Source organism: Adiantum capillus-veneris, chromosome 12 (assembly GCF_014529385.1).
Source record: "Adiantum capillus-veneris isolate H3 chromosome 12, ASM1452938v2, whole genome shotgun sequence".
In the NCBI taxonomy this organism is placed as follows: domain Eukaryota; kingdom Viridiplantae; phylum Streptophyta; class Polypodiopsida; order Polypodiales; family Pteridaceae; genus Adiantum; species Adiantum capillus-veneris.
Genome location: NC_140942.1, coordinates 138,952,047 through 138,965,100, shown reverse-complemented (window position 1 = coordinate 138,965,100; position 13,054 = coordinate 138,952,047).

Sequence of the window (13,054 nt, the reverse complement as noted above, 5' to 3'; positions counted from 1 at the left end):
ATAAAGGTGCATCCAATTTACTGTCACGCAAAGTGTGCACCAGCCATTTTGGCATACCTCTAGCCTGCTCATTTTCAGCCCTTTCCTCATCAAGTACATCATGTACATCTGCATCAGTAATAGGCTGTTCTAAAACATTTTCAGAAACCCCCATAGGCTGTACATTTGCCTCATTGGAACTTACATTCGTATTTCCACCACTGAAAAGAGGCAACAAAGTGTCATAAATGTCCTGTGAGCTTACATTACTGTCTCTAGTACATGACAGCAAGGGCTGAACAGAATCTTCCACAAACACTACATCCCGTGAAACCAAAATACGTTTTGTTTGCGGATGATACAACCTGTAACCTTTGCTTTCAGCACTATAACCAACAAAAATACATTTGACAGCCTTATCATCCAATTTTCTGCGTTGCACTTGTGGCACCAAAGCATATGCCAAACAGCCAAAAACACGCATGTGCTCAATAGAAGGCTTTCTATCATGCCATGCTTCATATGGAGTAATAGACTGCAAAGCTTTCGTAGGACACCTGTTAAGTACATAAGTGGCACACATGATGGCCTCAAGCCAAAAAGAATGCGGCAAAGCTTGACTTTTGACCATACATCGTGCCATTTCCGTTAGTGACCTGTTTTTCCTCTCAGCAACACCATTTTGATGAGGTGTATAAGGCACTGTACATTGGTGTTTTATCCCACGACTAGCCAGAAATGCATTAAATTCATGAGACATATACTCCCCCCCTCGATCGGAACGGAGGGTGCCCATAGTACATTTTGAGACATTTTCAGCCATAGCCAAAAATTGTTTGAAGCACATAAAAACTTCGGACTTCGCTTTAAGCGGAAATACCCATGCATGCCTGGAGTAATCATCAATGAAAGTCACGAAGTACAGGTAATTGCCCAAGGACGGAGTTTGCATGGGCCCACAAACATCACTATGCACAAGTTGCAACCTGCATGTGGCCCTAACTGAACCATCCTTTGGAAACTTAGAACGCTGCATTTTACCCAGAATACAGCCTTCACAAACATGTTTGACAGGTGCTTCAAGAGGCGGCAAAGAAGCAACCATATCAGATTTCTGCAAACGCAGCAAACTGGCAAAATTCAGATGACCAAAACGTGCATGCCAAAGTTTTGCATCTGAAATAGCCCTTGAATCTGCAACAGCATTTGCAAAATTTTGTCCACACTTGTCATACAAAGTGAGCTTATACAGCCCACGGCACAAAAGCCCAGATGCAACAATTTCATCACCAAAACTGAGATCATGAACTGTACATCTGTCATCCACAAATTTGACTACAAGTCCAAGTCTAGCAAGTGCGGATATAGACAAGAGATTCTTCTTGATCCCAGGTACATAAAGTGCATCAACAAGTGTGAAGGAACTGCCATTAGCAGCAGTGAGCACAATCTTTCCAACTCCCTGAACTGGATAAGAGGCATTGTTGGCACAAGTGACTGAATTCCCATGAGGGACAGACTCGAGAGAGGTAAACAATTCACGATGTGAGGTAATGTGCTTTGTAGCACCACTGTCGAAATACCACACATGTGAATCTGCAGCAACGGACAAGCATGCATCATGGACAACAGGATTGTAAGTGCACTCTGCGCTAAAAGCCCATTCTGCATCAACATCAGCATCACAATCTCCTTTCACAGAAGACTCAACAATGGCTGCATTTGTAGTGGATCCAGCATTTGCAGTGGAACCACCCTCTTTCTTCTTAGCCTCTTTGGCCTTCAACTTAGGACACAACTTGATCAAGTGATCATTGGCTTTACAATAATGGCAACGCATCTTCTTTTTGCCCTTATCACCAGAATTGCCAGACGAAGTGCTGCCAGCAGAAGCATTAGGAACAGAATTTTTGCCACTCGCAGCAGAACCATAAGAAGTGGCTGCATTACTGTTACCACCCTTTCTTTGAGAAGCAATAAAAGCCTGTTCAACTGCACGCTGCCTAGTCCTGTTTTTTCTAGAAAGTGACTCTTGCAACAGCAATGTGCATAATGCATCAAACTTGACAACTTCAGGATTTCCTTGGGTCATGAGTCTCCAAGTACTAGCAAAAGTCTGGTAGGAATCTGGTAAGGCATCAAGAACAGTCTGGACAAGGGAACTGTCACCTGCAGAAATGAGTTGCTCATTGATATCCTTGACACTAGCAAGGAAAGTGTCCATATCATCTTCCTCATGCATAATCTTTGACTCTAGCTCTTTACGCAGCAAAGCAATTTTAGCCTCATTGCGGCTTGCATAAAGACTTGCTAGAATATCCCAAGCCTGTTTTGCAGATTTTGCTGAACGGATGTGAGGAATAATGGTGCGCTTCACAGACAATGCAATCAATGCATGAGCCTGCGCATCCTTAACATCCCAACGAGCTTGTTCTGTCGTAGGCAAAACAACTCTAACAACTGCAATCCTTGCAGCAAGACCTGCAACATCCTCAATATCGCCTACATCTTCAGAACCAGGACGTACATCAATGCCCTGCACAATGTTCCAGACACCTTTTGACACAAGAACATGTTGCATCATATAAGCCCACATAGGGTAGTTGTCCCCATCCAACCTGTCCTCAGCAGCAAACATCTTGAACACATCTGTGTTGTTGTTGTCAGCCATGGTAAATGCTGCACCTGATGTGAAAACTGCCCGAAAATAGGAGAAGTGGAGCGGGAACAACTTGTGCTATATAGCACAAACCGTAGAAGACTATAAGGCACCTGCTATGCAAAAAACGGCACTGACAGAAAATCTGCACAAAATGACGAAATAGCCTGTGCAGTACTCGCCAAAGCTCACTGAAATCGGAGAAAGTGAGCAGGCGTGTGCTGGAGCAGCTGGCGACTAAGCCCGGGAGGACGTGACCTGCTCTGATACCAATTGTTGGAATTAGGGTTGCAAAGAAACACACATAGCTTGGAGAAGACGAAGGAAGCTCAAGGCACACAATAGAGAGTGTGTTACTTAGTGTGCAATGGAAAGATAGATAGCCCTAGAGTGATGGGCGTATATACAATGCACGGGGGAAAAAAACCTCCTAAAGAGGGAAAAAATGCCCCGGCGGTCCTAGTGTGTTCACACACATCACTACCACATGTATATGGTAACAGAGAGGAGACTCCTAATCTCCATTAGACTTCAGGGACTAGACACAAAAGTGCTCCATGAAGAGTGGATGCAACCCAGCCTGCCTTTCCCTTTGATGAAGTTTGAAGTGATAAAAACGAAAAAGAGAATAGAGGAGGAGCAGTATGTCGCTCTTTACGAAGGCGACATCACAAAAGAGGAACAATCAAAGAAGATTGTAGATTCGCAGCCTAGATGGAGGAAAGGTTGGCTGAACAAATACCCAGCCTACCTCATCTACTTGGTAGAGGCACCAAAAAAGAAGCCAAATTGGCTTAATTACCCTAGGATGCCAGGACCAAAGGCAGGAGAGAGAATAGGTAAAGCCTACATGGTGAAAACCCTAACGGGCACCATCAAGCTCTTTACTGGCTCTCCTGACCTTTCGTGTCAGATGCTCAAGAAAATTTGCAAGACTCTCTTAGCTTGCATTGAAGTGTTCGCGCCAGATAAAGCCACGACCTCGAGTCTACTATCGACGGCCGACACAGTGACTGATATGATGTATGATCTTTCATTGCAGCCTTCTCCAAAAGTGTTGCACCTCCTATACCAGAGGATTATGTTTTTGCCTAGCTTCCACATGCAAACATTCGAAGAAGCTTTCTACACCGGCTTTTTCACCCACGAAAGTAAAATATTCGGCCCAACATTGACCATCGGCAACCTACGATACGAATCACATTTGCAGTTGCTCAAGACGACAGGACTTTATTGACCAAGCATAAAAGTCATGTCAGGGACGACATGAACGCGGAGGGGGGGGAGTGTTGAGCCAACAGAGGATCACACCCACATTTTTGCTCACACTCATCATTTTTGTAACCATTGATTGTAATAAATTTCTTTCCGACATTGATTTTGAATTGAGCCATTCATTAAGTAACAGGACTCAATTGAGTTTCCAGCTTGTAATCCCGAAGTAATTTCACTCGCTGATGTAATTAGTTAGAGATGTTCTCACCTCCAAGGCTGAGGTATATAAGCCAAAGTTTTTGTAACTTAAAAGGAGGATTCAGTTTTATTAATCAAAGTGAGTTTTTGGAGCGCCGTGACTGTGTCTGAGAGAGAGAGAGAGAGAGAGAGAGAGAGAGAGAGAGAGAGAGAGAGAGAGAGAGAGAGAGAGAGAGAGAGAGAGAGAGAGAGAGAGAGAGAGAGAGAGAGAGAGTCTTATCTACTTGCTACGCGAGCTACGGAGCCGCCATTGGAGAAGCGACACCGCCATTGTGTTAGCAACGGCGAGAGCTACGCACAGATACCAAGAGTGCGCGCTATCGGCTTCTATGTGTGGTAAGTTCCTACGAGCTTCGGTGTGAGTTTTCTTCCAACTCGTGTGTCGGAATGGAGCGTGCAGCATATCTATAGAACCACAACGAGTAGAGCTACGCATTAGTACCATCGGGGTCAAGTTTCGGTCACCTGTATTTTTCGGCCTGTCTTCATACGCGTTTACCGCACGGAGTGATTATAGGTTGATTTTGCAGTTCAAGTCTTTAGGGTGTTGTTCTTACCTAGTGTATAGACTTCCCCTTGAGTTTGAGATCGATTCAATGATTCTAGATCCTGTTTCGTATAGCATTCGTTCGTAGTACGGATTTCAGTTACTTGAGTATTTTAGAACTTAGATTTGATTTCCTTAGTAGTGATTGTCATTAGAAGGTCGAGTAGGTGATTTGACACCCACCTAGTTGTTTCCATGCACATGTGGGTCAAGATCCGTCCTCGTCTGACAAATTCTGTTGTTGGTTGAGTTCTCGCTATTTAGCTTCCGCTAGCGGCGTAACCGCCTTAACACTCTTACATGGCTCTATAGGTGACAGGGAGGAAATAAACCTACGTTCAGGTCCCCAAATCTTATCATTACTGTTATAGTAACATTGGGCTTCCAATAGTCGTTTAAGAAGGCAATGTATCCTTGCATTTCTTGAGGTGAGTGGAGTGTCTCTTACAAGGCTTCTATTTTAAACAAGATTGAGCATCGGAAGTGGTCGTTAACAAAGCTTTAGGGACCCATTTCTATGTTTCCCTGGTCAAATCGTGCCGAGTCTTGGGTCCCACATTCTCTATTTCAGCCATGAAAATTAAAGCTCTAGAGGGTTGTGCTATAGATACATATGTTTTAACCTCTGGGATATTCAATGTTTTGTTTGCTTAAGAACATATTCCTTGGTCTCCGTAAAGTATTGGGCAATGAAAAATGGTTTGGAATCCTCACAAGGGTTTGCTCACTATACATCCTTAACTATCATTGGAACATCATAGACTCCATTAATTGTTTATCAAGTAGCTCCTCTTGCAGCAAGAGGCCAAAATATCAATCTCATAGCCAAAGACCACCTCTTCAATGCTACAAGTGTGGAGGTCCACATTGTGTAGCTGAGTGTCCTATTAGACTACAAAAGAATTCCACACTAGTGCAAACCACTCAAGGGAGCACATCTACAATGCTAATTCTCAGGTGTAATCGATGTGGCATAGATCATTTAATTGCTCAATGTTCTAATAACCAAATGCACCAAAGATCACACCATTGAACTATTTGAGATTCTCAAATTACTAAGGCATCATCACTAAGTACACTTGTGGTAGCAATATATGTACTCACACGATTGATGCTCCAAAACCAAAATTATATTCTTGAAGAAAGAGACACGTCGTCAATTGCCCAATCCAAGAAGAAGAAGAAAACGTGAAGGAAGAGATTGCAAAAATAAGTGAAATCAAAACCTAGTTCAAAGACAAACATAGGGACTGGTGATGAACCCGTGTATATGAACGACGGTGAAGATGATTCTGATTTAGATGAGTCCATTTTAGTCCATGGAGACTAAAATGGCCACTAACCAAGGAGGATCATCATGAGCCACAATGGCCAGAACCCAAGCAACCCACGAAGAAGATCGAAACTTACCCAAACCCTATAGAGGAGATTGAACGAGTCAAGCAATTCAAGAGTTTGGTAGAAAATACGCAAAGGGAGTTAGAGACAACAACTAGGTAGATCCAAATTATGGACAAAGTGTTTCCTACACAAAATTAGTCTCACAAGGACCAAAAACCACTAGCCATACCTAGTGTCATCTAGAAAGAAAGTGACGTTAACACAGCAAAAAGTGGACATACTCCTTTCTTGTTGGAAAGAGTGTGTAAAGAGGTTCATGGCTTCAGAAGTTAGAACCACCATCATGTCTAAACGATAGGGAGACCCCAAGATATTCCTAGCTCTTGGAGCTTTCCTCAATGGAGAAATGAAAGTCGGGTGTTAGCAGCAAGCTAACTCAAATACCATTTTTGGAGCTCTCATTGTAAAAACACTTATTATTTTTGATAAATTGGGAATACTGTAACTCCTATTTTTTGGATAAACCTTGTAATTGATGAGCTGGGGCTACAAGCTTCTAGATTGTATCAACCTATCAGTACCCATCTTTAGTTAGAGCTCCCAGATTATTAGTTTTGACCACCAAAAACCTTGGCTAAGGTATAAAAGCCAATTTTTGTAAGTTATTATCAAGTTTTTGGATAATGAAATACACAGCATGAGCTAACGGCGCTCACTTCTCTCTTTCTCGCGCTTCTTACTAAAGTGCGCGAGCGGGAGCGTGTGTGAGTGTGTGAAGCAATGGAGAAGAGAGGAGAGGAGGAGACCTTGTGTTTGCAGGGGCTAAAACTCACTCTCTACATGTGAGCTCCCTTATTCTATTATGTACATAATGAATAAGTATAGTGGACGGGCACCTGGCCTAACCGGCCACATGGGGCTTTACCCCAACAACCTCCCACATAAAGGCCAATGTGGCCATGAGAGAGAAAAGAAAACCGTACAAAACCTGTACAAGGCCATCACAAGTATGACCTCAGCCAATGCCCACCGGCTCACTGAATCTGTGTGCATCTAGCTCTAATCATAGACAAAGTATAGAGAGATCGATACCATACTCCTCACCAAAGCCACACACATCCTGCAGGTATCTCACCATACATTGCAAAGTACCCCTATGCTCAAGGCCAACGTCAATCACTACATGACTAATAGCTCCCGCTGCAAATGCACCTACTACAAATGAAATCTCAGGTCTTGAGATCAGTATCTCGTACATGAGACTCCCAAATGCTGATGCAATCCTAGCAATATCTGCCAATTTGACCATCTCAGTCAAATCTGGCTCAGAACTCCACTCATGGAAATCACCCTAACACCCAAACTACGATCCTTGGAATCCATCCTCGTGTCAATCACATGTCACATGCGTACCAAGAGCATCTGTCTGTCCTGAACCCTGTGTGGTACGAGAAATGCCTAGCTCTAACTCACATACATCAGCCTTCGGCCTAAGCATATCCATGAATGACTGAATCACAGCAAAATCCTCAGCACTCAAACCATCCATATCCATCATCGTATCCATGAATGACATGCCCTATTGCACAATTGTCTGCATAATGAATAAGTATAGTGGGTGGTACCTGGCCTAACCGGCTACATGGGGCTTTACCCCAGCACATACTTCCTCTCCGGTTGTCACATTGCAGTCATGTTTGTTGCATTGCAACCGTAGGTAAGAGCTCTACGCATTGACGTAAACACACAACAATATTTTGTAGTTTTTGGCATCGCCGACCCGCCGTCTAATTTCAACATAAGTAGAAATTTACAGTTCAAAATAAAAAACTAAGCATCTAGGTTGGGTATTGAGGCATCATTGCTAAGCATTTAGGTGCATTCTAGGTCAAAAACGATTAGGTCAAAAACCCACTGCTATTAATAATCGTGATTTTGACACTTAACCTAAAGTGGGATTCGAGACCATAAGCATGCTTGCTTAGGTCTTATATACATGTCCTAGAAGTTTTGTTACGTTTGGATGTCATTTAATGCTGTACATATGTGATTTGTTTGCCGATAGTGATTGGCTTTTGGCGATTTCAGTCACTTGAGTGTAGCTTGAGTTAGATGCGAGTTGTTTGTTGTTTTTCGAGAGATTGACAACCTCTTGTAGCCTTTATGCACTAGTCGTGTCAGCTTCCTCCCATGGATTGACAATTTAATCGTGGTTCTCACTAAATCTACAATAAGATAGGATAGTGAGGTTAGACACACGTCCCACATTTGGCACCGCTGTTGGGGATCAAAGAGATCTAAACTAGGAAAAAAGCACGAGCGTCTTGTGAAGTTATCCTTTAACTTCCTTTAGGATCTCTTAGAGTAAAAACTATCTTTTAGAAACCGCATAGCTTAAGATTGTCGTCTTTTGCTGTGTAGAGGTAGCTTGGAAGTAATCGTACTTGTCAAGTGCCTTTAGGATTGTAGGATTGTAGAATTAGATTAGGATTTTGAGAATGATTGATAGACAAAACAAGTCTTAAGATCAATGCTCAGGAAACCACAGAAAACAAAAAAAACGAGTGTTTGTGGACACTTTCCACAACCCCGTTGCATGAGAACCTAGGAGTAGGGTAAGTAGGATCCGAGGTGGATTTCAGAACATTGCTCTCTCCGAAAGAATCATTATGAGTTGTTATTTGAAGTGAAAAATTTCAGGTCTACGGCTAGAAATAGCACGAAAAGACTCCAAACCACTCAATCCGACTGGAGAGTATGCTTAAAAGTCGTATGAACCAGTGGGTAAGCTCAATGACACTTTGAGGTAAAAATTTCAAGAGTTTGCAAAAACTTAGATTATTTACTTGTTCGTGACATTTTAGGCCAAATTAAGTTTTGACTTGATTCATAGGTATAAAATAACTCATGAAATGACTGTCCATGAAAAAAGTGCAAAAAATTGTTCATTTTGGGCATAAAGTAAATAATCATGATTATTTACTTTCAGCCCAAATTTGACCAAGGTTGATACCAGTGACTCATTGCATGTGAACCAGCAACTTTTGTAAAGGCACAAAAGATTTGGATCACCAAACTGGCAAAAAACTAAAGTTTCTACTGACTTTCTGAAACTTCAGTGTAAATTGGGGAAACATTTGTCCAAACTCAATGAAATTTGATTCATAGGCTTATATTGATGTGATAGACATGTGTACATGCTCACTTGACCAAAAAGATGCAAAAATTTACCAATTGTAAATAATCACGATTATTTACATATGTCCCATTTTTCATGTTTTTTGACTAAGTTAGCATACCACTAGTTTTACCATGTTGTAATAAGCCCACAAACCAAATTTGGTAAGATTTGGATCATTGGATTGAAAATTGTGACCAAATTTGCAAAGTCAGTTTGCCAACATAAAACCGATGACCAATTGACCAAAAATAGTCCAAACTTGATGAAACTTAGCTAGAGACCTTAAGTTGAAGTGCTTAACAGATCTGTGTCAAGGTTGGAACAAAAACTTGCAAAAAAGTAGACAGAGTAAATAATCGCAATTATCTACATCTGCTTCAAAAATTAACAATCTTGCATATTTGAGTATACCACAAGATCAAACATACAAAACAATTTTGGTGAAATTTGGATCACAAAAGTGAGACTTAAGCCAGATTCTTGAAAACCGAGTCTGCGGACACGAAACAGTTGAACAAATTTTGTCCAAACTTGTTGAAACTTGTCCAAGGACCTTAACAGGTTGTACACTTGGCAAATCAAGCCAAATAGTGGAAAAAACTGACAAAAGTAAATAATTGTGATTATTTACTACTGCTACACAGAGCCACCCGTTTTGACTTTTGAACTTGTACAGTGTTAGACCAAGATAATATAAGCCCACCGGGAAATTTTGGGTTCAATCGGATCCAAATTGGTACATGTTCACTCAGTTTTCGAGTTGCAGATTAATCCTTTGATTTTTGCCAAAGTTGAGTTTGAAAATTTCAATTATTGACTCAATTAGCTCAATTTGCAGTAATACACATAGACCAATCATAATAGCTAGCAAAAACCATACGGTCTTTGTGAAAGAATAGCTAACTTGATCAAATTTGTACAAGAATCAGGTTGCAGACAAGGAATTCGTAGCTTGACAGAAGTGCAATCCAGTCAAGTGGAAGAAATTGACAATAAGTCAATCCAAGGTAAGTACTCTATCCAGGGCTTCATAAGTCTTTATGAACCTAAGATCTGGTCGTGTACTAAGAAATCAGGGCATACTTGGAGAAACCTCCAGTAGAGTATCCACTGAAGAAAGTGTGAATCAAGGCAATTCTTTGCACACTATCCTTGAAGAAGTCTCAGACACTTTCTCAGATTCAACATCTAAAATGTCTTCTTATTCGACTCACTCGGAAATCGAAACGACAATGCGCTATAAGAATATACTCTCTTTTTATAAGAGTAATTGCCATGGAGCTCAGGTTTACCTGGATCCTAATGAAGAGTATGCTATTCGCATTGATGACCATGGTATTGAGTTCGAAGAGGAGATCAAGGCAAACAAACAAGGAAAAACGTACATGAATAGAAATGGAACTCAGTATTTACAAGTCGAGAACCCTGACGTGATAGACAAATGGGGGTTAGAAATAAATACCATAATTTCAAGTATGGCCGCAAAAGAAAGACCACCAACTTTAGAATTTGAGGAATACGATCAAGTTGATTTGAAGACTTTGAAAAGACTTAGTATTGATAATCCTAGGATTTGGAGTCTATTGTTGGGAGGATAGAAATGTAAAAGATCTTCTGTGGACTTCGCATGCCAAATTCCATGAAGATCATCTATATCTTCAAGATCAAGGATAAGGGATCAGCAGATCTACCAACATACCTGTTTAGGGATTGTTATAACAACAACTTTGTTATGATGACTCATGAGGAGGTGGAACAAACAGAATACCAAGGGTATTCAATAAGGGATTGGATATTGGGCCAAGGACCAGAAACTATTCCAAGAGATGAACACCGTGAAAGATCTTCTGAGAGTAATGTGAAAAAACCAGAAACCACCTCATCATGCACAAAATCGGGTGACACTAAAGCCAGTCCAGGGCTACATGAGTCACTATTTCCAACAGATTGGTTTGAAGGACTCGGAACACGACCAACTGCCATGAGACCAGGAGTTGAACCAAATAGACGCGTCACACCAGCTGATTTTAAAAAATGGGTCAGAAAATACAGTGGATCAAGGGATCCATACGACCACTTAGCAAGCTTTAAGCAAGTGCTAAGAGCAGAATACATATTTGATTTCCATACTCAATTTGAGGGGTTTGGAATGACATTAGAAGGAAAAGCATTGACATGGTTCCAAAACATTCCACCAAGGTCAATCATGGACTTGAACACATTAGCTCAAGGATTTGTAGCTTCTTGTTCCAAAACGGGGATCAAACACAATACAGTAGCTCAAATCTATAGCTTTAAACAGAAACAAGGTGACTATGTTAGGGATTGTGCGACTCAAATGAAACAATACATTGCCAGATGCTCAGGGCTGGAGATACGTGCAGAAGAATGACTAGTATCATTGTTTCTAGAGGACTATTAAACAAAGGACTTCATGATATATTGTAAAGCAAGAAGCATACAACCCTAGAAGAGTGCGTGTCAAATGCTATTGACTTAGGAGACAATTGTGATATTTCCAATGAAGAAGATGTCCGTAAGGATAACCAAAGTGAGAAAACAACATCCACTAAACCAGCACAAGTGGGAACGGCTGTTGCAGCACCACTGTCAGCCATAGAAGACATGCTCAAAAGAATGAATGACATGATGAATAACATGCAAAAAGCACCTTGAGGGGACCAGGGCAAGGGATACCTCAACAGGGACAACCAATTAGACCACAAAAATGGTGTGCAATTGAGGGTAAATGGACCAACCATGAGACCAATGAGTGCTACTACCGACCAAAGTATGATGGGAATGTTCAGTACATGCCCATGAGGCCACAAGGACAACCCATGTATAGATACCAGCCTAACATGGCACCAGCTCAAAGACCACCGATGGGTATGGAAAGACCTCAACCCGTGTTGGGTCAACAACCTCCGTATCTAGGACATAATGCAGTGCTTGTAAAGTACATGGATCCAGAGGGAGTCATAGATGAACAAGCACTAGTTCTTGTTACACCCTATGCTGATCCCAGTCCATCTACAGTAATGGTAGAAGGAGATTGCTATAATCCACATCCACCACCAATGGAAGAACCTGTGACTTATGCTCCACCAAAGCTTGCACCAATGTCACTATGTAGCTAATCAAGGTGTTAGATCTCCTATGGTAAGACCCATGATTAAGCCAAGAACTTGAAACTGTCATAACTGTGGTGCAAATGATCATTGAAAAATGAATGCCCAGAGCCTGACAAGAACCTTAAGACAGTTGAAGCTTATTGCATACAATGTTGCAAAAAAGGAGGAACTTCCCGAAAGATTGTCCTAAAAATCCTTCAAACAAGGATAAAACAGTAGTAAATGTACTCCAAGTGATACCTAGTAGCTTATCTGAGAGTGAACCGATTGTTCCAATCAAGGTAATCACTAGAGCTCAAGCTAAGAAAAAGAAACCTAACTCCTTTGATGATTTTTAGAATACAAAAATTACCTCTCAAAAGACCAAAAGAAGCAGAAGCAAAAGGTATGAGATGAGAAAACAGAAACAACGAGCTGAAATCGAGGAGAAAGCGAAACAACTATTCCAAAAAAAGGTGAAATAAACTGGAAGTGAAATCAAAGAAACAAATGTGAAATCTGGAGGATCAATGTTGGTTGATAAAAATTTGAGCCTATTAATGCAGCCTTGGAAGCTTACCAAGCAGGACTTAAAGCAGGTCAAAACATGGAAAACAAATGGAAAAACTATCCTTCTCCAGACATGGAAGCAGCTACGCTTGAAGCTTATCAAAATTTGGTAAGAATCACACAAGAAATGCTGGAAAAACAAAAACCCAAGCTTGAAAGTATGGCAAAACCTGAGGAGCTCGTGGTAAGAG